Here is a 22,426-nt window from a genome sequence, read left to right as displayed (position 1 = left end):
TGGATGTAGAAGTAAAGACTGAAGTAAAATGGAAAGAAACTATTATAGTTCATAACAGTTCTGTATAAGTTTCCTAGAATAATGAGTTTAACTGAAATAAGCAGGTTAAATTTTTCATTGTCTTGCCTTCCTTTGACTATTAAAGCATTTTAGTATCTTGTTTCTCCCTCCTGCATAACACTCTCCAAGCCTGGTCACACGCTGAGCATACATATTATGTCACATGTATGCACAGCCTCGTTTCTCCTACTACCATCTGACATGAGAAAAGCGTAACAACGAACTGCATTCTCTGTCACTCGTTTTCCAAACACCTCGTACGTTAAGAATCACTAAAAAACTTTAAGTGGGTACTCTCACATTTTTGACAGTGAGCAAAACTGCGCATCCATTCAACCTCCGCTAAAACAAAGCTCCTCCTAGAGTTCTATGAAACGAACACCAAGATCAAGACTACCAAGCACAAGGCTACCTCCTGTAGTGCTCCTGGTTGCAAAACAGTCTTTTATGTTTTTTAAAATAATGTATTTATTTCCCATTGCTGCATGAGTGCCTTTCATTGGAAAGATGTTTCAGTCTCAAGAGAAGCCATCCTTCTGAACCAGCGCAGAAGGAAACATGAGATGAAATTCAAGTAATGAGGAACTCCTTCATATAGGATAAGCGCTAGTTACCAGATTTACTTTCCCAAGTAAATCATGGCTTCTGTAAAAGGATTTTCTGTATTTATGTATAAATACTTTTCTAAAAACATAATCTGTGATTGTATTCTAACCCATTTCAATCGCTTAAGAAAGCCTTTAACTCAAATCATATAAATCCTCTTGCAGAACTATTATTTTCAGGCTTCTGTTTCTGAGAAGCATAAAAATCACGGCACTTGCTTCAGCACTGCCCGACCCTGCTACCCTACAAAGCAAATACTGAATCAGTAACGGGAGAACAGGTATACTTTAAGTTAGTAACATTATGTGAAACAAATTTTCCCTCCTCTGATATTTAATGTTTTAAATACCACTGTTCATATGAGACATTCTGGCAAAACAGATTCAATCCACACCACAATGTAAAATGCCAGCGAGCTTGGAAACACTACCACTAAATCTGCTTCATCCGGCTTCCTTTCTGTGCCAATCTCTTTAAAAATTCAGCATTTGCTGTCCTGGTTTCTACATTACTTCAATCCAGCTGAAACAATGAAAAAGAAATAGCATAAGAAACACAAAAAAAACAAAACCAGTATTTCTCAAATTATCCCCTTAAGTACACTATATCACTGACCGCTTGCTAACCAGTGCGTTGAAAATTATCCCAGCATCTTTTCTATGCCTAAATTCTCAAAGAGAGGATTTTAGTACAAAGCAACAAATAACATCTAGCTGGGCAGTTCGACAGGCTTTTCATTGGTATTTTCACTTCTTGGGAGCCAGGGGCAGTAACGCCTATTGTTTCTACTTTTCAATCTACCAACTCCCAGTATGCAATTCTGGTAAAGAGACTTTCTTCTGTATCAGTCTCAGTGTGAAAAATAAAAGTAAAGATTGTTACTGTATGTTACACACAGTCATACATCTTAAAGGAAAGAAGAAAAAAAAAAAAAAACAGCAGATATTTTTTTCACACAAGTAGTTCAAATAAGGAACTTTTTTCTACAGAGCTCTTGATCCAGGGCATTATAAATGCTTTACGTTACAAGGAGTAAAAGACTGAGTGACAAAATGCATGGAATAGAAAAATACTGAGGACCAAATCACTTCTCTGTGAAGTCCCTAACCCACCAGTTTTGAAGGAAGCAGTTCCTAAGCCATCAATTTTGAAGGATCATTTTAATGCACTGCCATAGATATTTTGTTTGGTTTACCACATATTCCAAATGCATATCTTCCTGGTGTGATCATTCCCACGACTAGGGTGTACTTATTGACAGCTACAAGCTGTTCAGATGGGAATGGTGAATAAAGAGGGGAGTGTTGCTATCTGCATCAGGAAAGGAATAGAACACGAAGAACAGTCCCTAAAGAATAGTCACGAGCAACTTGAAAGCCCGGTGACAGAGAGTGAGGCAGCAAAGGAAGCCTTGTGATTAGTGCCTCCTACAAGCCATCCAATCAAGTGGAGTCTGTCAATGAGGCCTTTTACCTCCAACTACAGGAAGCATCACAATTGCAAGTGTATGTCCTGCTGGGTGACTTCAACTACCTGGACAACTGCTGGAAAAGTAGCATGGGGAGCTGTAGATAATCCAAAAGGTTCCTAGAATGCATTGAAGATAACTTCCTGTGTCAAATAATAGAAGACTCTGCTAGGGAGGATGCAATACTGGACCTATTGCTCATCAATACAAATTAACTGATTGGCGACATCAGGATTGGAGCCTGTCCAGGCTGTAGCAAAAGAGAGAGAAGAAAATGCACAAGCAGTGGAATCAGGGACAGATATCGTGGGAAGAAAACAAAGAAACTGCTAGGCTGTGCAGCGATGGGGTCAGGAAAGCCAAGGCCCAGCCTGAACTAAACTTGGCAAGGATGCCAAGAAGAACAAGAAAGGCTTCTACAGGTATCTCAACCAGAAAAGCAAAATCCAAAAGGGTGTTTTCCCCCTAATGAGCGACAGAGGCAGGCTGGTAACAAGGAGGCAGACAAGGAGAAGGATGAAGTACTTAACTTTTTTGCCTCTATCTTCTCTGATAACTGCTTGCCACACAGCCCTCAAATGTTTGATTTCCGAAATGGGATCAGAGAGTGGATCTTAAACTGTAAGCAAAGACCAGTTTTGTGACCACCTGAGAAACCTGAACATCCACAAATCCATGGGTCTCAATGACATGCATCCCAGAATGCAGAGGGAACTGGCTGATACAGTCACCAAGACGCTCTCAGTGAAATTTGAAAAGTTGTGGCAATCAGGTAAGGTCCCTGGTGACTGGAAAAAAGACAACATCACACCCATATTTAAGAAAGGTAAAAAGGAGGATCCTGGGAACTACCAACCCATCAGTCTCACCTCTACGCTGGAGAAGATCGTGGAGTGTATGTTCCTGGAAGCTACGCTATTGCACACAGAAGACAGGAAGCTGATACAGGAGAACCAGCATGGCTTCAACAAGGGCAAATCCTGTCTGACCAACCTTGACCAACCCTGTAACCTTTTATGATATGGTCACTGCATCAACAAAAAAAGGAAGAGCTACTGATACCATCTATCTCTTCAGTAAGCCCTTCAGCACAGTAACCCACAACATCCTTCTCCCAAATTGGAAAGATATGCATTTGATAGATGGACTATTAAATGGACAGAAAACTGTCTGCAGGACTGAATCCATAGAGTAGTGATCAATGGCTCCACGCCTGAACAGAGATCAATGATGAGTGGTGTCCCACAAGGGTCAGTACTGGGACCAATACTTTTTAATATCTTCATCAATGACACTGACACCCTCAGTAAGTTTGCTGATAACATCAAGCTGTGGGGTATGGCTGACATACCACAGGGACAACATGCCATAAAGAGAGACCAGGACAGGCTTCAGCAGTGAGCCCACGTGACCCTCATGAGGTTCAACAGATCCAAATCTAAGATCCCGCACTTAGTCCAAGGCAACCCTCACTACCAATATAAGCTAGGGGTTGAAAGCATTGTGCACATCCCTGCTGAAAAATATCTGGAGGTGCTTGTGGATGGGAAGCTGGACTTGAGCCAGCAATGTGCCCTTGCAGGTCAGAAAATCAACCATATCCTGGGCTGCATCACAAGCAGCATGGCCAGCAGGGTGAGGGAGGTGATCCTGCTCTGCTTTGGTGAGCCATCACCTGCAATAAGGACTCCACCTGCATCCAGATGTGGAGTCCTTTGCACAAGAGAGACATGGACCTGTTGGAGGATGTCCAGAGGAGGGCCACAAAGAAGCTCCAAAGGATGGAACACTTTTCCTACAAGGACAGGCTGAGAGAGTTGGGACTGTTCAGCCTGGAGAAGAGAAGGCTATGAAGTGATTTGATTGTGGCCTTTCAGTATCTAAAGAGGAGCTCCAGGAAAGAGACAGACTCTTTAGCTGGAGAACAAGGGGAAATGGCTTCAAGCTTGAAGTGGGAAGATTTAGGTTGGATATAAGGAATAAGTCTTTTAAAGAAAGGCTGGTGAGGCACTGGAACAGGTTGCTCAGAGATGCAGTGAGCCCCTCATACCTAAAGACTTTCAAGGAAAAACTGGATCAGGCCCCAGGCAACCTGATCTAGCTGTAGGTGCCTCTGTTCATGCAAGGGAGAAGAACTAGTTGACCTTTTCAAGTCCCTGCCAACTCTAAGGATTCTATAATCTTGCATTTTCCTTCATCAGTAAATTTCTACACAGAATACACCGCTATGATGCATAATGCTTCACGGCATTTATTTAAAATTCACATCTTGTTGGTTTTTTTTTTTGTTCTGGTTTTTTTTTTTTTTTTTTTCCCCAAAGCACAACATGCAACAGTGTTGCAGAATAATAAAAAGCTTTTTTTATGTGTTGGTATTTAAAAGTACTCAACAGAAATTCACACCTCGCTTGTTTAGCACCACCAAAAGAAGGCAGTGAAGAGAGCTCTTCAACAGAGTTCAGTGCCTGCAGTATTTTCAGCACATGCCCCTTGCAAGAAACAGAGATGGGGATAGTAGATAAGGCAGTGATGAACAAAATTAACCTAGAAATACAAATCTTTATTTGCCACAGCCACAATTCTTTAAACACAAATACATTAAAAGTTCATGTTACCACAACACAATCGTTTGCAGAAAGCAGAACAGTATTAATTCAAATAACAGTTTTTAAACTAGGCTATCTTCTGTTTTACTGATACACAGTATTGCTTACCAAATTATTTTTAACACTTCCTTCTGTTCTCCCTATTTCTACTTCCATTTGTTCATTAATTTGTAATCCATAATCATTGACATGATATATTATATTAAGGATGCTGCTTTTGACCTTAAAATTACAGTCATTATTTTGGATAATGATTTACAGTTACACTTGAGATATCTCAACAGATAGTTTGATCTTATAGCTCTTCTTAATTCCTCCCATTAAAGAACAACAAGACAAACATAACTGAAAAAATGCTTTACTTATCATACATGACTGAAGATTTATCAATGATCATTTTTACTTGAAAAAAATATATATATGTTCACAGCAATGGTGTAGGTGACTAATGAGACTCAACTAACTACCAGGAGGAAAAATAGCATTCCAGTCTACCATTTACCTTTATCATCTCTACAGATAACAGGTATCTCAGCATACAAATTTTTAGTAGGAGACATACATATTAAGAATGTTAAAAAGTAAAAGGAAAGTATATCTGAAAAGCTAAGTCAAATCACATATCTAATTGCAAAATTTCATTTTTTGAAAGACTGCCATACGGAGAGTTGTTCTATACTATCGCTGTCTGAACTTAACAGTTTTGATTTATTTGTACATTGCTATTAAGAAAATTGTTTTCTAAGTATCCCAATTCTTATAACTGAAACAATTATATTTGTATTGTTATGTGAAAAAAACATTCCTAACTTGATCTGACACTAGAAAAACATAGACACTGGAAAACTTTAAGTGTGGGCTCTTATTTGATATCTGGAATTTGGGTAGAAAAATAGGTGATACCAAGTCCTTTCTTTTTACTTATTGCCAACACAGCTGTTATTGCTTTGTAAGGAGTTAGTTAACTCAATTCAGTCTCTAAAGAATTTGATCTTAAGCAACACGTCCTGTTAAGATCCCAGGGCCTTGTGTACTATGGTCTTATTCTGTACCATCATTCAGGAATAGGATTTTCTTCACTGTAGATATGATGGATGTAAATTGGCCCTTGTATTTTCTTACAAAAGCAGTATGACTAAGTTTTATTCATACAGAAGCTATGTTGCAGGGAATGGCATGGAAAAAGACTATTTCAAGCAATAAAATTGGATCTGAGTCATGGATAGCTAAGTAGAGGTGAAATAACGAAATCTTTCCATCGCAGAAATGTCAACAATTCTCCTAACATTTGCAAAAGCACAAATATAAACTGACATCATAGCAAACTGTAAGTGCAGCTCTGATGGAATTTGGACATCTTTTAGCACTTTCACATTAGAACTTTCTGCAAGAGCTTAACTATATCATGTAATAAATAAATAAATATATTCTGTCCCATTTGATAATTCTCATATAAAAAAAGCTTAAAACAAGCCTAAAATAAAACAAGATTCCCTAAAAACTACCTGTTTGTCCTAATATTTTATTATACAAAAAGGTGTTTAAGGATCTCCTAAGTTAAAATGTGTCGAAGAAAAATTAAAAGGAAAAGAAAACACTGGAGGAAATGCTATTGATGAGATCAATATTGCAGGAAGCGTTGATGACATCAAAACAAGGGTAGGGTGTTTTTTTGTGTGTGTGGGTCTGGTTTTTTGGTTTTTTTTTTTTCTGTTATTCATTCTTCAGAATCTACTTTTTCCTTTAGTTGTCCTAACTTTTCTTCTGTTTGTGATACAAGATTTATGATCCGATTTATATTTAGAAATATATTCACAGCATAAGCAAGCAGAAAGTCTAGGCAATTAATATGCTAAAAGTTAAGGTATTTAATAGATGGGAAAATGATATTGTGAATTATTTACGTTATTTCACAAAGCTGAGACCATTTTTTTTCAGTTTATCTCTGAAAAAAACCAAAAACCCAAACAGAACATAAAATGAAAAATATGAAGAAAACATAGCTTTAATCCCTCAGCATTTGCAACAGCTCTGAGCTTCACCTCTGAAGGAAAGGCTGTGAAACACTCTGAAGATACTTTCTTTTTCTCTTTTATAAGAGGAAAAGGTGAGTGTAGTAGTGGCTGTTCAAAATATTTTGCACTTTTGGAATAATTCTGTAGAGAAATAACTAGACTAAGTGAAAATACTACTGATGAGGTATTTTTAGATGTGGAACATCGAGCAAAAAACACAGCACAGTCTTAGGGAGCTAGCAGCAAAATCAGTGCAAAAACTTGCCAGCTCTCAGTCACAACAATCTATGACTCCTAGGCCCTTTTCAACTGCAACGCAGTTGTCAAAAACACTGCTAAGCAAGTTTGCTGTTGTACATAGCAAATCACTGCTGATTTCAAAGTTACACTAATTAAGGGATTTCCACTCCATTTCTCTCCGAGATGTCATTTTTCACTATATATGAATGAGCACATACAGTCACCCATGCACATTCCCAAATCAGCCAGAGGGTACCGTTAATGTAGCATGAGTGAAAGGCTACCAAAAGGCTGCTAGAGATGACAAACTACATCTAACGTAAGAACTAATCTCTACTGCTTCCCATTACTACTCCAAGACACAAACAAGGAAGTTGGAAATGCTTCCAGACCCAGGAATGTCGCCAGCCAGGCGCCCAACTTGCAAAAGCCAAGGAGTTTCCCCTCAGAAATCGTTTGCTAATTGTAGATCTACAGAATCACAGAGTTAAGCAGATCTGCAGAGTTATTTCATCCAAAGCATTATTGAGTTCTCACTGAATTCAAATGCCAACTAATTATCCATTGTCAAATATTTATCTAAAGGACCTTATAGAAAGAGCAGGAACTGAAATAAAATAATTGACGTCTGAGATCCAAAAATTATCTATTCATGTGATCCAGACTGAAACACTCCAAATATAGTATTAAGTATATATATTTATATATCTCAAAATTCTGATATTGCATCTGCAGGCCAGATAGCTCAGTGTCATCATTCGGGACTATGGGAGGAGCACTGTGAAAGAGAAGGCAGGTTGCTATAACAGTGACCTGAGTCTCAGCAAAACACATCTGCTGAAGGTCTTCTGAAAAGAAATGGAAGCAGCAACCCTACTTTCCTGTGTCACTGCCCCTCAGAAGCCATGCAGTCTTTGCAGAGCCCAGGGGGCATTATCCCCTCTGGGACTCTTGAAAGGAAAAAGCTGAATGCTGAGGACTTCCAGGCAGAAGTTAATACAGTCTGAGTCCCTTCTGATGAAACGTATTTGTGCTCCCTCCAGTTGCCATTTAACATTAGGCTGTTATTATCATCCACATTTTGCACATAGTTAAGAGACAGAAATTAAGACAGGAGTCAACAGTGAGTTTCTGTGGAGGACAGACTAACAGTAGGGTCCAGAATGACCTGGACTCCTCAACAAGCTCAGAAATGTGGGGAAAGCAGGTAATTGTAAGACACTGATAATAGTTAGCCGTGAAATTAAGATTGACTCAAATCACATCCAATTTACTTTTCAGTAATTCTGCAACATGGCACCTCTCTGCAATTCCATTTAACTGCCAATTCTTTCACAAAATATTTATTCAAATAAACGTGTTCATTTTCTCAAACATGAAGGTGTCCCTGTACTAGCCTACATGGGGAGAATAACCCTGCATGCTTATGGTTCAAGTATTTTTTCCCCTTGTACTCACTGCCAGTACCTGTCAGAAACAACACTGTGGCTCTTGGTTTCAATTCCTTATGTGTTTGATGCCCAACTGCAGTTTTAACAACATATCAGAAACCTTCCACCTTGAGGACAGCTGCAAAACAAGACAATTCTGCACTGTTCAGTCTTTTTCTGCCTAAAATAGTATTTGGGTAAGTACAGAAAAAGTTTTTTTTTTTCTAATTACAAACACACTTTTTGTTCCAAAATTTCTTAAGCAAACAGCTCTAATACCTCACAGCCTTAGAAAGCTTTTTTTCCCCCCTCTCCTCTGAGCAGCGAACTATTTTAGTAGCTTTGACATTGATGCATGGAAGTCTGACCTAATTTGACAAAGATATTAGGTTTGATTCAGTGAAGGCTTAATTAAGGGGGCACGTAGGAAAAGTAATATCTAAAAAGTAATACTAGCCCAAGTGATTTTTTCTCTTTACATGTCAAGATTATGCTAAAAAGAATGAGAAATTCATTTGCATGTTTTTAGTGCAATTTTACACACATCTCTTAATGAAAATTACTCTGCCGCTTACAGTAAAACCCTAAGACATACGTGCAACAGTGATTACTTTTAAAGTGAACATAACTCTCAAATACAGAGTTAAGCAGCATTCATTTACACAATGTATATAGAAACCATTCTTTTTTTTTTTGTAGAAGTAGTCAAATCAAAATTAAAACACTCGCCACTTCTTCAAATGAAATACTCCTACAGAATCAGAGCTTAGTATGTAATTTATTTCCCCCTCCTCATGGTAAGAGTATCAGCATAGCTCTCAGTATTCCCCTATTTTGAAAGGCCTTCCCTAGCCTTTTAGACAGATATTTAAAGATATTTTTTGAAACAGCACAAGCGACAAAGAATCACAAATTAGTTTTGTAACAAGTAAAGATACCTAAGAACACTCTAATTCATGGTCCCTTGTGTTACTTACTGCTATTTATCCATTCAAACTGACAATCAGAGGCTACAATTGTATTTTGAGACTTTTTCCCAATACTTCTCAGCATTGGGAAGATTTCACACTCAATTGTCCTACTCTATTTCTTTGAGTTTCACTTTCTTACCAATTATTAGATCAGTTCAAGCAATGTCTCACTATCTGTACTCCCAGGAATGTCAGTGGGCTTCGTTTCTCTGCACAGTACCCCTGCCATCTTTCTGCAGACACTGGGGCAGACATCCACTTGGTAGAGGTTGCCACAATCCCATTTATTTTAGCAGGGATCTACATATTTGTATCAGCAAACTATTCACCCAAACTTGTCTGCCACCACTTAAGCCACATTCTGAAAAACATTTATTCCTCCAACTATCGATACACTGATAAAATGAAAACCTATCAAATCTTGAGTTGTCTTAATTGCTGACCTACCTCGTCATGTTTCAAGGTTAAAGACTAAATTTTAGATGTTCTTTTTCGCCTTTAAAAAACAAAACAAAACTGAATCTTGATTTTTCTTAGCAGCTCCTCACACGATAGTGTCTGTGCTCTAGCAAGCTGTTTTAATCCTTGTTCTGAATCATCAATCTATTTTATTATGTGAGTAATGTAGTTCTACATTATATACGTACCTCATGCCCAAGGAAAAACAAAGGATAACTGGGAGCATAGTAAAGGATGGAGAGGAACACAGTCCTAACTTCTTCACTCTTACTTGTAAAGACACTCATAACAAACCAATTCCAGGACTCGCAGGTGTGAAAGCGAAGTTTTGAACAATCTTAACCTTTCTCTTTAACATGGAACAATGGGAAAAAGGAGGGAATCTAAGACTGAATGGGGAAGGAAGAACAAATTAAACAGCCTCCCTTAATTCAAACCAAGAATATTTCAAGTTAATTCATTTTGTAACAGGATGACTTTTACAAAAAAAAAGTGAAAGAGTTCTGATATTCCTAATTTTTTTTTTTTTTTTTTTTAATGTACAACTGAAAATAAATATTTGGACACAGATATGGTGACCAATATGGCCTGCATAAGAGAATTTTATAAAATTTCAGTCCATTGCACCTGACTTAAACTGGGTCTTCGAGTACCTGTGCCATTTTAAAGCAAAAGTTGCAACGAAGAAAGACACGCTTAGTTCTGAATCCCTATCCCCATCAGCCTTTTTTTGAGGGGTACAATTTTGGTAATCCAATATAAAATCTGCGAGAAGCATCCGTACCAGTGAAAAACTGTTGGATTCAGGTAAATTGAAAGGAAGAAAAAAAAAGAAATCAGGCGAACAACCCATTTTGAGAGTGTCTTAAAAAATGAAGCATACAAGTAAAAGCACTGGGCTGACCCATAAACTGCAATAAGCTATACTAAAAAAAAAAAAAAAAAAGAATCTGAAGTGGCTTCAAAACAAGAAAGCGCAACAAATCCTTTCAATTTAAATAATGCATTTCACCACCTATTAAGCTAATTAGTCTCATTCTTCCACTACAGAAACTGTATTGAGTGAATTTGTATTCACCAGAAATTCTCCACTGAAAGAATATATTCAATACTCCAAAGAGACTTGAAGGCACGTTTTATGAGGCCATTAAAGTATTGCTTGGGTAGAAGAGGGCACTTGGCAGTATCTACCGAGTACGCATTAATAGTCCCGTAAACCATGCCCTGGACCACATAGCTGCTTTTGGATATCAAGTTATCATGAGATCATATAAAGTTCTGTATCCACCCTTTACAGATTCATGTTAATTCAAATAGCACCTAAGCAATTAGAAAGCAATGTTTGGAAAGGATAACTATGTTTTTAACAGATCTAATTATTTTGCATGAATGAAGATAATTTAATGTTATTATTTCATCTCATTTTCAATAAATGCATACATTTTAAAGAAATTACTTTAAATCAAATCAAACATGCTGCTTCCAGCTACAGAAACACAACATGAAGTGCCTACTTTAACTAACTTTTTTTTTTTTTATCAATGTGTCCAAATACATGGAGGCAAAAAGAGTATTAAGAGTTTCTGTGCTTCATTTGAGATTAAAAATTATGCATAAACTGAAGGCATTTCAATTGTCTCTGTTTTTGTCTCTATCTTTATGGTAAAGGCAGGTGAGTTTTTGTTTGTTAGCTTTCTGTTTTGAAGGTTGATGATTTTTTGGTTTTTATTTTTTGTCTATTTATTTACTTTGATTTTTGTTGTTGTTGTTTTTCTCATTTCTTTTTCATGAAGACAACTCAGTTTGAGGGACAGCTACTAGCTGGCAGGCTGAAGTTTGTTTTCAGTGCCCTTAACTAAGTATGTTCTTGTCAGAGTTTCTAAATCTCAGGAAAATAAATATCCTCTAGACATTTGCTCAGGGCCTCACTTTCCTTCAGCCCAAATCCCACTCTCAAGTAATGCAGCCATAAGAGTAGCTAAGTATTGACATGCTGGTCCAGATTATTACCAACACAGCTCCCTTATCTCACAACATAGTGTTCCGTAAAAATGATCATCTGACACTGAAGAAAAAGTAACTGCTAGTCAGCTTCTTCCTATGTAGCAATACAACACACAGATTCCATTTTCCTGTGTTTTCTTAGTGCCATTTTGCAGGTTTCTACACTATATCCTCCACTTGGACCAGAAAGGATGCGTGAAAATAATACAAAAATTGATCTATATTACTGGCATTTTTATGTTATGTGGAAACACGCTTTGTAGCAGATGGCACTCTTTCAGTTATTTCTCTCCCTTGTTTCTCTATCCCCACTACTGTATCCTTTAATAATTGAACATAAGATCATAGAATCGTGCCTCACTGTGATCCTGTCGTTTCTCTGTAATGCAGTTGGATAGTGTGTAATCATCTCTGGCTCCAGATGGAAAAGTATTTTTTGTTGTTGTCAAGGTTATGTGAGTGTCTGGTGGTACCAATGAGTCCAAATGAATAGAAAGGCTAAGGAATGATTTAATTTAAGAGCAGGTGCCTACCTATAATGCAACTCACCCATAACAATTTCTCCAATCAACCTTTTGAGTGGAGATGTAATATTTGATGATCAGTATTCTCACATACCAAAGAAAAGGACTCGGAAATTTAATGTGGATGTACTCGTCAATTTAGAAGATGCAACAACAAAAGCTTTCACAATACCTTAGTGCTAATTTAAAGACATACTACAAGTTTAGCATCAGCCGAAACATTTCTCCATCGTCTACCTCAGAATAGTCACACAGCTGGTGTAAGTTTTTTAAGTCTTAGACACTTAACATACTGCCTTGAAAAAAAGTATGGTCATATTGCTCACATTATCTCTACTAGTTTCAGTTCTGGTAGTCTCTTACCAAGGAGATAAAAATTGGCCAGAAACAGCCTGCTCCCTTTCTGCCTTTTGCTTTCTTACCACATAAAATAATAGCGTCAAAATTTCTAATGTCTGTCCAACAGTGGCGTTCCTACAAGTCCTACTTTTGGAAGTGATCAGCATTACTGAAAGGAGAACATTTTTTCCCCATTGTACATCTAACTGCCTATCAACTGCACACAACGCAATCACAACACACTTTGTGCTAGCAACACACAAGGAGCACACCAAGAGAAGGCATCTCTGGGTCCAGTGGGACTGTGGGGGCTAAGAGGTCTCAGCTCCCTACTCCATTATTTCAGCCACTAACACTATATTCCAACAGAAAATCCCTAGAAATAAATATGCTTTCCATCAGCTACAGCTGCACCGAAGTAACCCATCGTCACAGTTTTGCTCTGATAAGCTTCAGCTTGCAGTCATTATCACCAGATCTTTCTCTAGAGTTGCACAGTTTTTAAGGGATGCATTACATGCTGTGTGCGTTTAACTTGTATGCAGGACTGAGTATTGGCTCTGAAACCACTGGTATGTCTGGGGAAGCTTTTCAAACATAAAATAATAAAGAAATAAAACCAAATCCAACTCTGTCAAGAGAAGCTGTAGAATTTCAAATAATAATTTAAGCATTGAAGGGACTAAGAGAAAGTCTACAGCTTGAGAGAGGGCAAAGAAAGTAAAGCTACCAGACAGCCACATTTAGCAGAGGTCATCCTAGAAATAACTATGCACCTGAGCAGCTGCAAAGCTTCACAGTGGCAAAGCACAGGTATCACACTGGAAAATTATTTACATGTGTTGCACATAAACAGATGCTAGAAAGAAAGCAGAGGGACAGCCATTGCAGAGATCTGGGCCACAGGTTTGAACCCTGAGCCCTTTTTCAGAAGGGGAGGGAAATGAGGAAGTGATTTTCAGATCCTTGCCAGTCCGCATTGCGCTGTTCTATGCTCAGCAATGCTACAGGAGACAGGTTTGCACACTTTCCTAACTGAACAAGTCAGAGTCTCTGTCAGGGAAGAAGGGGAGACATCCGGCTGGAATGACCTAGTTGGCCATTAAGACACACAGAATGGGAAGGGTAAAAAACTTCTATTTTGTTTTTATATTATTTCTCCTTCTGTTATACTCATTTAAGTAGAAAGTAATTTAATTCATTCAAGTCTAGAAAGTAATTTACCTGTCTATTCAAGAACTAAGAATTGAAACAGAAATTTTCTAATGGAAATCAAGTACCAACCAAATTAGTAGGAAACATGTTTTTGAGAGAAATGAATAAAAAGCTAAAATAATTTTTAATTATTGCCTGCAAAGCTTGAGGCAGTATGACAATCCAAGAAAGATGGGGTGGAAAACAAACAAAAATGTCAAATCGATGTACAAAATACATAACAGATTACTCTGTCATAGTAAACAAGATATGATATCCTCAACTGCTACAGATCACTCATTCCATGGAATACACAAAATACCAACTAAGGACTTCAAACAATTTCCAGAACAACAGTCTTTTATTAAAAAAGAAGCACTTAAGATGTGCGTAAGAAGGAAGAGACGCATGGCACTATGGAAGCCCGTGGAAGAAGTTGAAGTCCAGCCTGCTGTGGCTTCCATACTGCTCACTGTCTCACAGCAGAAGTTCATGAAAGCACAGACCCCTCCAGGTGCAGATGGCCACCAGGCAGGTCATCTAGTGGAAAGAGAAGCTTGCCCAAGGACTTCTGCCTGCACAAGGACTTCTGCTTGCACAGGCTTCGTACATGCCCAGCCTATGGCCAAAAACATCTCTACACAGACTGGTACTTAGTTTTCTTTGCTTCCACATACCTTTGTCTAGAAACTTTCCAATATTTTACATTTACCTACTTGCATTAGGGCTCATTTCATGGATAACAAGAAATCCATAACTTCGGTGATTTTGAAATCAAGACATGGGAACAGCCTTACACTGCTCAGCACTTTGAATAAGGCTAACAGAGTGATCCTCATGAGCCATTCAAGAAGCTCTCATCACATAGAAGAAATGCATATTGAACTAAACATCTTCCAGGACTCCTAAAGCAAAGTTGGTGCTCTAAAAAGCCCATGAGAAATCTTGATCCTGATTTTCTCTTTATAAGAAATCAGCAAGATGACCTGAATACAAAGTGGGAAATGCAGAAGATGAGGATTTGAAGGTAATGATGATAAAAGTGACTGTAGCTAGGATACTAAATGCAGCCAAACACAGTCAATGGGGAAATGAAATGAAAGGGAAGAGAAACTGTAAGTATTTTACATTTCAGTTCGGTCTACAGTCACTGAACATCACCAGCTTGTGCACTCAAGCTGAAAGGCACAGCAGTGAGGGAAGAGCACCAAATGTTAAAGCATAGACGTTTTGGTTGACTTTACTTAGAACTTGAAAAGAAATTCAACCTCCTGGTTTCTGCCTACAAGGTACAGACACAGGGTCCCAGGGCTAAATTACCCAAAGAACAAGAATAAACACTGTGATAAAAAGTTAACCTGCCCTGGTGCTGTAAATCTCCCCTCCCCAGTAAAACCAGGCTTACCCTTTGGCAGAGACAGAATTTTGAGGAGGGCTGGGGACCAAGACGGTGGGATAAATGTCTTCAGTAAAGGAGAACACCATTCTTAGCAAAGATTCTTTTTTGGTCATGTTTTCTCTAACAAATATAAGCAAGGAGACAGACCAATTCTGAAGTCTGAAACAAGATACTCTGCAGCATGCACTTGCTTTCTGAAAAGAAAATAAGAGAACAGCGACAGATGTTGGACAGACTTGGAAAGCCCTGGAATACCATAGCAATGAACAACTATAACAAACCTCCTTAGGACAGAAGGGACTGCTTATTGTCTGAAGCATTAGAAACCATTCCCCTTTTATAACGCTTGTATACTGCAGTATTATACTGATAAAGTTATAATAGGAGACCTGGTTTAGAAAATAGCTTTAAAAAGCTTTGAGAGAAAAGATTATTCATCATACTATTTAGAGTGTTATTTTACATAGTTTATAAAAGTGCTTAATTGTGCTGACATACCTAATTGTCAAGTTACTCTTCTGGCAAGCTAAGGTATGAGCGGGTGCAGCAGGGAATACAAAATTAAGTGGAAAAACCATTGAGATTTGATGGTATTCGGCCTCCTATGAAAACCTACTTTCCATGAAAATATATAATACCCATTATGCATTGTAACCAAAGCATTGAAGTACTGATCAACCTATTTTTAATCTTGTCTCATTTTCCTGGAGAAAGAAAACAAACAGGATAAGCAGAATTCATTCTGTGACACTGCCTCACATGGAATCACACTGAGGTAACACAGATCTGAAACTCTTGGTTGGAGTTGAGGTATGAAGATCCTGAAGATTCATCATTTAAGACTGTTGCTTTATTACTGCTGTTCTGCACTGCCTATCATAGAATCTTTGAAGTATTATGGGACCTTTAAAGGTAGCCTGGTCTAACTCCGCTGCAATGAACAGGGACATCTACAACTAGATCAAGTTGCCCAAACATACACGTTCGTTGTTTCGCTTTCTTCCTGCAGATAAAGGTGAGGGGCACAGGTACAATCTGTGCCTCTTCTAGAGGCAAACTATCCTGAATGTGTGCCTGTAAAACAGATCACTATTCTAGAAGGGATTCTTGGTGCTTACGTCTCAATGGAAACATCAAGACAGGTTTCAAGTATCACTGCTTTTTTAGGATTCCTTTGTGCTTCACCTGGTTAATGTACCAAAACCTCCAGATCTTTCTACTCTTTTCCTTTAGCTGTTCTTCAATACCCTATCACACGTGCACTGCTAAACACAACAAGGCTCCCCTTTCATCGCAAGTCCCATCGTCTCACCCTGTCTTATACCTGGAAATCCGAAGTCCAAATGTACCTGGGTGTTCATCTTGACCTGACCCTCGAAACATTCAAGGTCAGGTAGCTAAGAGCCCCATGTAGCCTGATCTAGCTGTAGATATTACTGTTTATTGAAGAGGAGTTGGGCTACATGACCTTTGAAGTTCCTTCCAACTGAAAAGATTCTATTATGGTCCTGTCATCTTCCAAGCCCCTGCATGCTCTCCATCTCATTCATCCAAGCAGATTTTAAAACCAAGGTGTATGATTCCCCAAACCAAACACAACTGATAGCCTCACGTCACATTCTGGCTTCTCAGAAGTTCAGTGGAATAGTAATTGGTATGCACAGCAGTTGCTGTATAATATTTATGTGTGCATCTGTGTGCACTTATTCACTTAGAAAAAGGCACAGTGTATCAGAAGCAAAAGGACTTTGAAGAAAGCAAGTGCTTCCCAGCCACTACTTACCACTACATCACACTGACCTATGCTGCATTACCTCAAATGCTGTAATGCTTCATTGTGTGTGTTCAAAATAGAGATTACAAGATTAGTTAAGATGGCACCTATGTCCAGTACACATATAAAGATGCAGCCAATATGAAAGTGAGTCAAATACAGTCAGAAACTCTAAGCAAAGTAAATCTCCAGTAACACAGAGGGAGATAGAAGAAAGCAAACACATGCATCTGCACTCCCCACCTCTCACGCTGAATATAATAGCACCCACCAAGGTATCTTCCATCATGTTGTCAGCAAAAGCATGTCTTATACATGTATTGAAAGCCATCGGACTGCTAAAAGTTTTCTCCACGTACTGCATATGTGCAGTGTGCACATACGTATCCATAGGTAGGTGTCTGTGTGCATGCAAAAGTACAGAGGGAGGGAGAGCAACAATTAAGTCCTTTTCTTTCGCTCTGCCCCCTGCAGGCACATTTCTGGTTCCCCACAGTAGCAGCGACTGCGGCATTGTGGCTGCAAAACCTTGAACCACATAAAACACTTCACACACCAGATTTTCTGCTTCTGTGTCCAAGATGCCCCCAAATAGAGAAACTGCTTCCATCCTACTCAGCATTCTGGTTAATTTCTACACACCGATCTTCAAAATGCACAAAACATGACTTGCTGAACACCTTTTAATACTGTGTAGTCACTGACACAGTCATTTGTTCATTCTTTGGGGGAAAAATAGCCGCCCTTTATTTCTTTCAGCATCCATAAATCTAATCATTTCCCATATGCTCCTGCCCACATCTCTGCTAAAACATACTGACAAGCAAGCAAAAATACATACGTTTCCTATCTCTAACCTCTCTGATTTGATGTATTCAGGGAGATTTATCCTAGTACAAGAGAAGAACCATATTAGCATTTTGATTATATTCTTTGCAGCATTTTACAAACACATAAGCAACTACACGCTGATCTTATTTCTACTAAAAATACAGCTTTGTGTACAGAACTGCTAGCATTAGCCAGTTTACATTTGAGAAATCCTGAAGGGGAAACATGTCCGTAAAAATTGGGGTACAGTCATGTAGTTTGAATTGGGTTAGTTAGGGTTAAGCTGGCTTCCTTGCCTTTTCCTAGCACTTGCAACAGGAGTGATCAGTTACTCATTTATGTACAAAAAACAGCCCTGGTTCTGTACATTCAACATTGACATTATTTTATACGTATAACTGGTAGTCAGTGTTAGTTCAGCTTCTAACTGTGAGACTGCAGTATCAGCAAAGACTACCAAATAGGCTAGGTCTGCCTTCTTTCTCAGGGTTCATTTAGAGGGTTTAAGTGGAGGGGTTTACTATTAAGTTCCTTCTGCTGCTTCTGTATTCAAGCTAGGCTTCCTTCAGTATAAGCTTTAAAGACTTCAAATAGATGCATGTTCATCGCTGAAGTAATAAGCTTATAATCTATTGTTTCCAAAATAAAATTATAGCTACGTTACCAGCAGATTTATTTTTGAACGAGCTAACAAATTCCTGAAAGCAGAAAAATAACCTTCTCGTAATCCAGCTAGCAGCAAAATGAACATATTCTGTTGCAAAATATTTGACTTCTATTTATGACTTGTTTCAACTAGCACAGCCAATCGGAGCACAGAATTAATCTGTCCAGACGGATCTCTTATTTTTAATGAGCGCATCAGGCACGGTATGAGAAATAAACAGTCATACCAAATGTTCCACTGGCAGCACATTTGAATACATTTTATCATTCAGCGACCGTAGAGCACAACCAGCGACTGTCAGCTTCGATTAACGTAGCTCCATCTCCTAGGACCGAGTGCTTGCAGCATCTCAGTGACGAGCTCAGTCTCCTGGAAAGCAATCCCAAGCCCCGAATGAGCATCTCTGCACTTTGTCTAGTGGAAGGGCTGAGTAAAGCACAGCTTCAATTGCCAGCATAAAAGGAAGCCCCCAGAAAAGCTCCTGAGCGGGTGCTCAGGCCCTGCAGGCAGAGGGAATCATTGTGTTCCCACACCAGCACCCGGATGAGTGCTCTTCCTGCTGGAGCATCACAGGAAGGAAAGCTGCTACTCAAGACAGCTGCATTTAGCAGAAAGCAGACGCTGCTGCCACACATGGAGGCTAGGGTTGATCTTAACAAACTGTGCTGGGCACATCTTGGAGTGTACCTCCAGAAAGGCCTGTCTCTGAGAGGTTCAGATGTGAAGATGATCTAGGGAATAGCTGGGGGCCCTGAAAGCCACAAGGGCTGCTCCCTGGGCTCAGGAGCTCCAGGCTTTGGGCAATGGGTGAGCAACTGTTTCAGGATTATAGTGTCTTGATTTATAGACTTCCTTTTTACTTATGCCTTTTTTTATTTTCCATGGCCATTTTTGTGAACTTATTCTGGTGTACTGTGAAGTGAACACATGCCTTCAATGTAACAGCAAAAAGAGGTGTTATCATGAACAGAAATCATTTCTGTGGTGCAAATTTAGCAGCTGACCGTACTCTTTAGCTTTAGTCTTACCTAATTAGCAAATAAAAGCATTTTTCACACTTGCACCAGTGTGAAATTTAAAGAAAAAACTTGTAAAAGAATGCTTTTACCTAAATCCTTACTACTAGATAAAACAGCCGATATTTTTTATCATTGTTAATAATAAAATACATTAACTTAAAATTAACTTCAGTATATTTTATCAGTATACCTATACTCTGAACAGTACAATCATATTACTTCTCTCAGAATTGAAGTTATCAGTTCACTATGCAAAACAGATCTTCTTTCCACAGACCTGTTCAAACACTACATCTGTTCAAAAGCACCCAACTAATTAGCATCATACAAAATTCTATCCTCACACCACTTAGATACTTTTCACCAAGTTCAAGGTTGCAACTCTATTAGGCAAGCATATAAGCATCCTTTAGCCACAGGAGGGAAAAACACCCTGTGTGCTTATAACTGAGAGAACCCCAGCACTACAAGATGCTCAAGCAAGCATACTGAGAAGTACCTGAGCTTTAACAACTTGAATCAGGTAAAAAAAAAAAAAAAAAAAAAAAACTAAAAAAAAACAACAAAAAAAAAAAACAGATGAAGTGTTTGGAGAATTTAAAGAACAAGATTTGTTACGAAAGCTGCACATCACCAAGAACAAGGCCCTGAGAAAAGAACATTGCTGACCAATGTTTCTAGCAGGCACGGGTATCAAAAAGCCACAGCAAATCATTGAGTTCAGGGGCAAGAAAGCAAATTAAATGTTAGATTCAGATGTGTCCCGCTCTCCATCCTACTTAAAAATTCTTATGAGCATTTCATAACTACTAGAAAATGATTATAATAATTCAACCATTTTCTTAGGGTTTAAATTTAGTATGTTACAAGTGATTTAAAGGCAAGTGATTGATTTGTATTGATCCTCGGTAATATGAAAATCTAAAAAAAAAAAAAATATATATGTTTTAAAAAAATCACGCTTCCAACTCTTTCCCCTGTAACTCCATAGACTGTACCTAAAATACTTCAGCAAATGCTCCCCAGTCATCTGAGGCTAACAGGGAATGCTCCCACTGAAACAAACAGGTCTCTTCCCATGCACAGCAACTGCCTGGCAATGGCTCAGCAGCAGCAGATCACACACCCAGATCCCAGGAGTGCTTAGTAAAGTTGTTGTCATGCTGCTATTTTCAGGGGAGGTTTTGTTCTTGTGTTTGGTTTTTTTTTTTTTTTTTTTTTCCCAAACCGAGTCTTGCTTTCTTTAGAGCTATGTTTTCCAAATGCCATTTTTTTCTCCCTCAGGAGACAACTGTTGTTCAGCATTTCATAGCACCTTCTCTCTGCAATGTAAGAGCTCCTTTCCATGCCAAATCTCATTAAAAGTGACGCTTCTGAAGGAGAAAGCTCTCAGACTTAACGTGGTTCCTTACGAACTGTTTTTCTTCAGGGTAAGCTGAAAGCTTACTTTTAGACCAAGTCGCCAGCAGTTCGCACACAATTTCACTTCTCTTAACTTACAAGTTTAAGAGCCACAGCCAGGTAAGCACCTCAGTCCCGGTCACCTGTTGCTGTATGCCATGCCAGCAGGGACTCCAGATCAAGACAGACAAGTGGCATGGATACAAAAAATAAACCCAGTTCAGACTGCCTTGCCCTCCATGTCCTCTTTTTGACCAGTGTACATATAATATAGCAATTCTCTATACTGCAGCAACCAAAGCAATGTTACCGTTGAAAACTCTACCTTCAATCAATTTACCCTAAGAAAGGATTTTCAATTCACTAATTTGACTACTGAAAATTCCTAAGGCCATCACATTTCAGAAGTTTAAAATTGGGACCTATAACTGACAGCAAAATGAATCAAGAGCTTCACTGGCACTGAGTGAAACTGATGGCCTTTGGAAAAAGAAATAAAAAGCAGTATACATTTGAGATTCCGAAAGCTGGCATCAGGATGAAATCAGATCCTCTTCCCCATTTTTTTTCTGTCTCTTCTTCTCAATATATTTAGCATCTGTTAAGCATTTATCACAATCAAGAGAAAAAAACCCTTATAGTTACACAATTTTCTGTATTCTGTACTACAGAAATATATATATATATATTTTTTGTGCATCAATACTCAGCTTCCAAAGACAGTAAAAGCAACAAAACTGAACCTAGAGAATGAGAACACTCTCACCTCAACACATTTTTTCAAAAAAGGCACCTTTGTTTGACTTGGCATAACAAATAGCATACCTACTGCTTATACACAACATACTTTTATAAATAAGAATAATCAAAAGATTCTGACTGAAAACACCCTGAAGCAAAACAAACAATTGTTCTCTGAGAACACATAAGCCATACGTAAAAATCAAGTCTCTTGCATGAAACAGAGAAAATGACTAACAAATCATCAGGAAGAACTGATAAAGCAGTATCTCTAGAGATTTAGCAGAGGAAGTATAAAAAAAATAAATAAATGGATTTTTAAGAAGTAGGAAGTTTTTTTTTTATTCCAGCAACTGTTTAATATTGAAGTGCATAAGTCATTCAGACAAAAGGGAGAAGAGCCACTAACTTCGCCTTCTAAAACCCCACGTATGAAGCCCTAATCATACTAACTCTCTCATTTTTTCCAAGTGGTCACATCCATCTTTTATCCTCTTCTACTGAGAAGCAGAACTTCAGCAGGAAGAGAGGAAAAACATCCTTATTTTCTTTCTTTACCCAAGAACCTCATGGTTATTGGGAATCCCCCAGGAGATGCACATTTGAGCCCTTTCTGCATGAACCTTCCCAAAGCCCTCAAACCTCTGCTCTGGGGTATTCCGAGTAGGTGAGGTCTTT

The sequence above is a fragment of the Tetrao urogallus genome (genome assembly GCF_951394365.1).
Source record: "Tetrao urogallus genome assembly, chromosome: 4".
NCBI lineage: Eukaryota > Metazoa > Chordata > Aves > Galliformes > Phasianidae > Tetrao > Tetrao urogallus.
This window is presented reverse-complemented; position numbering follows the sequence as displayed.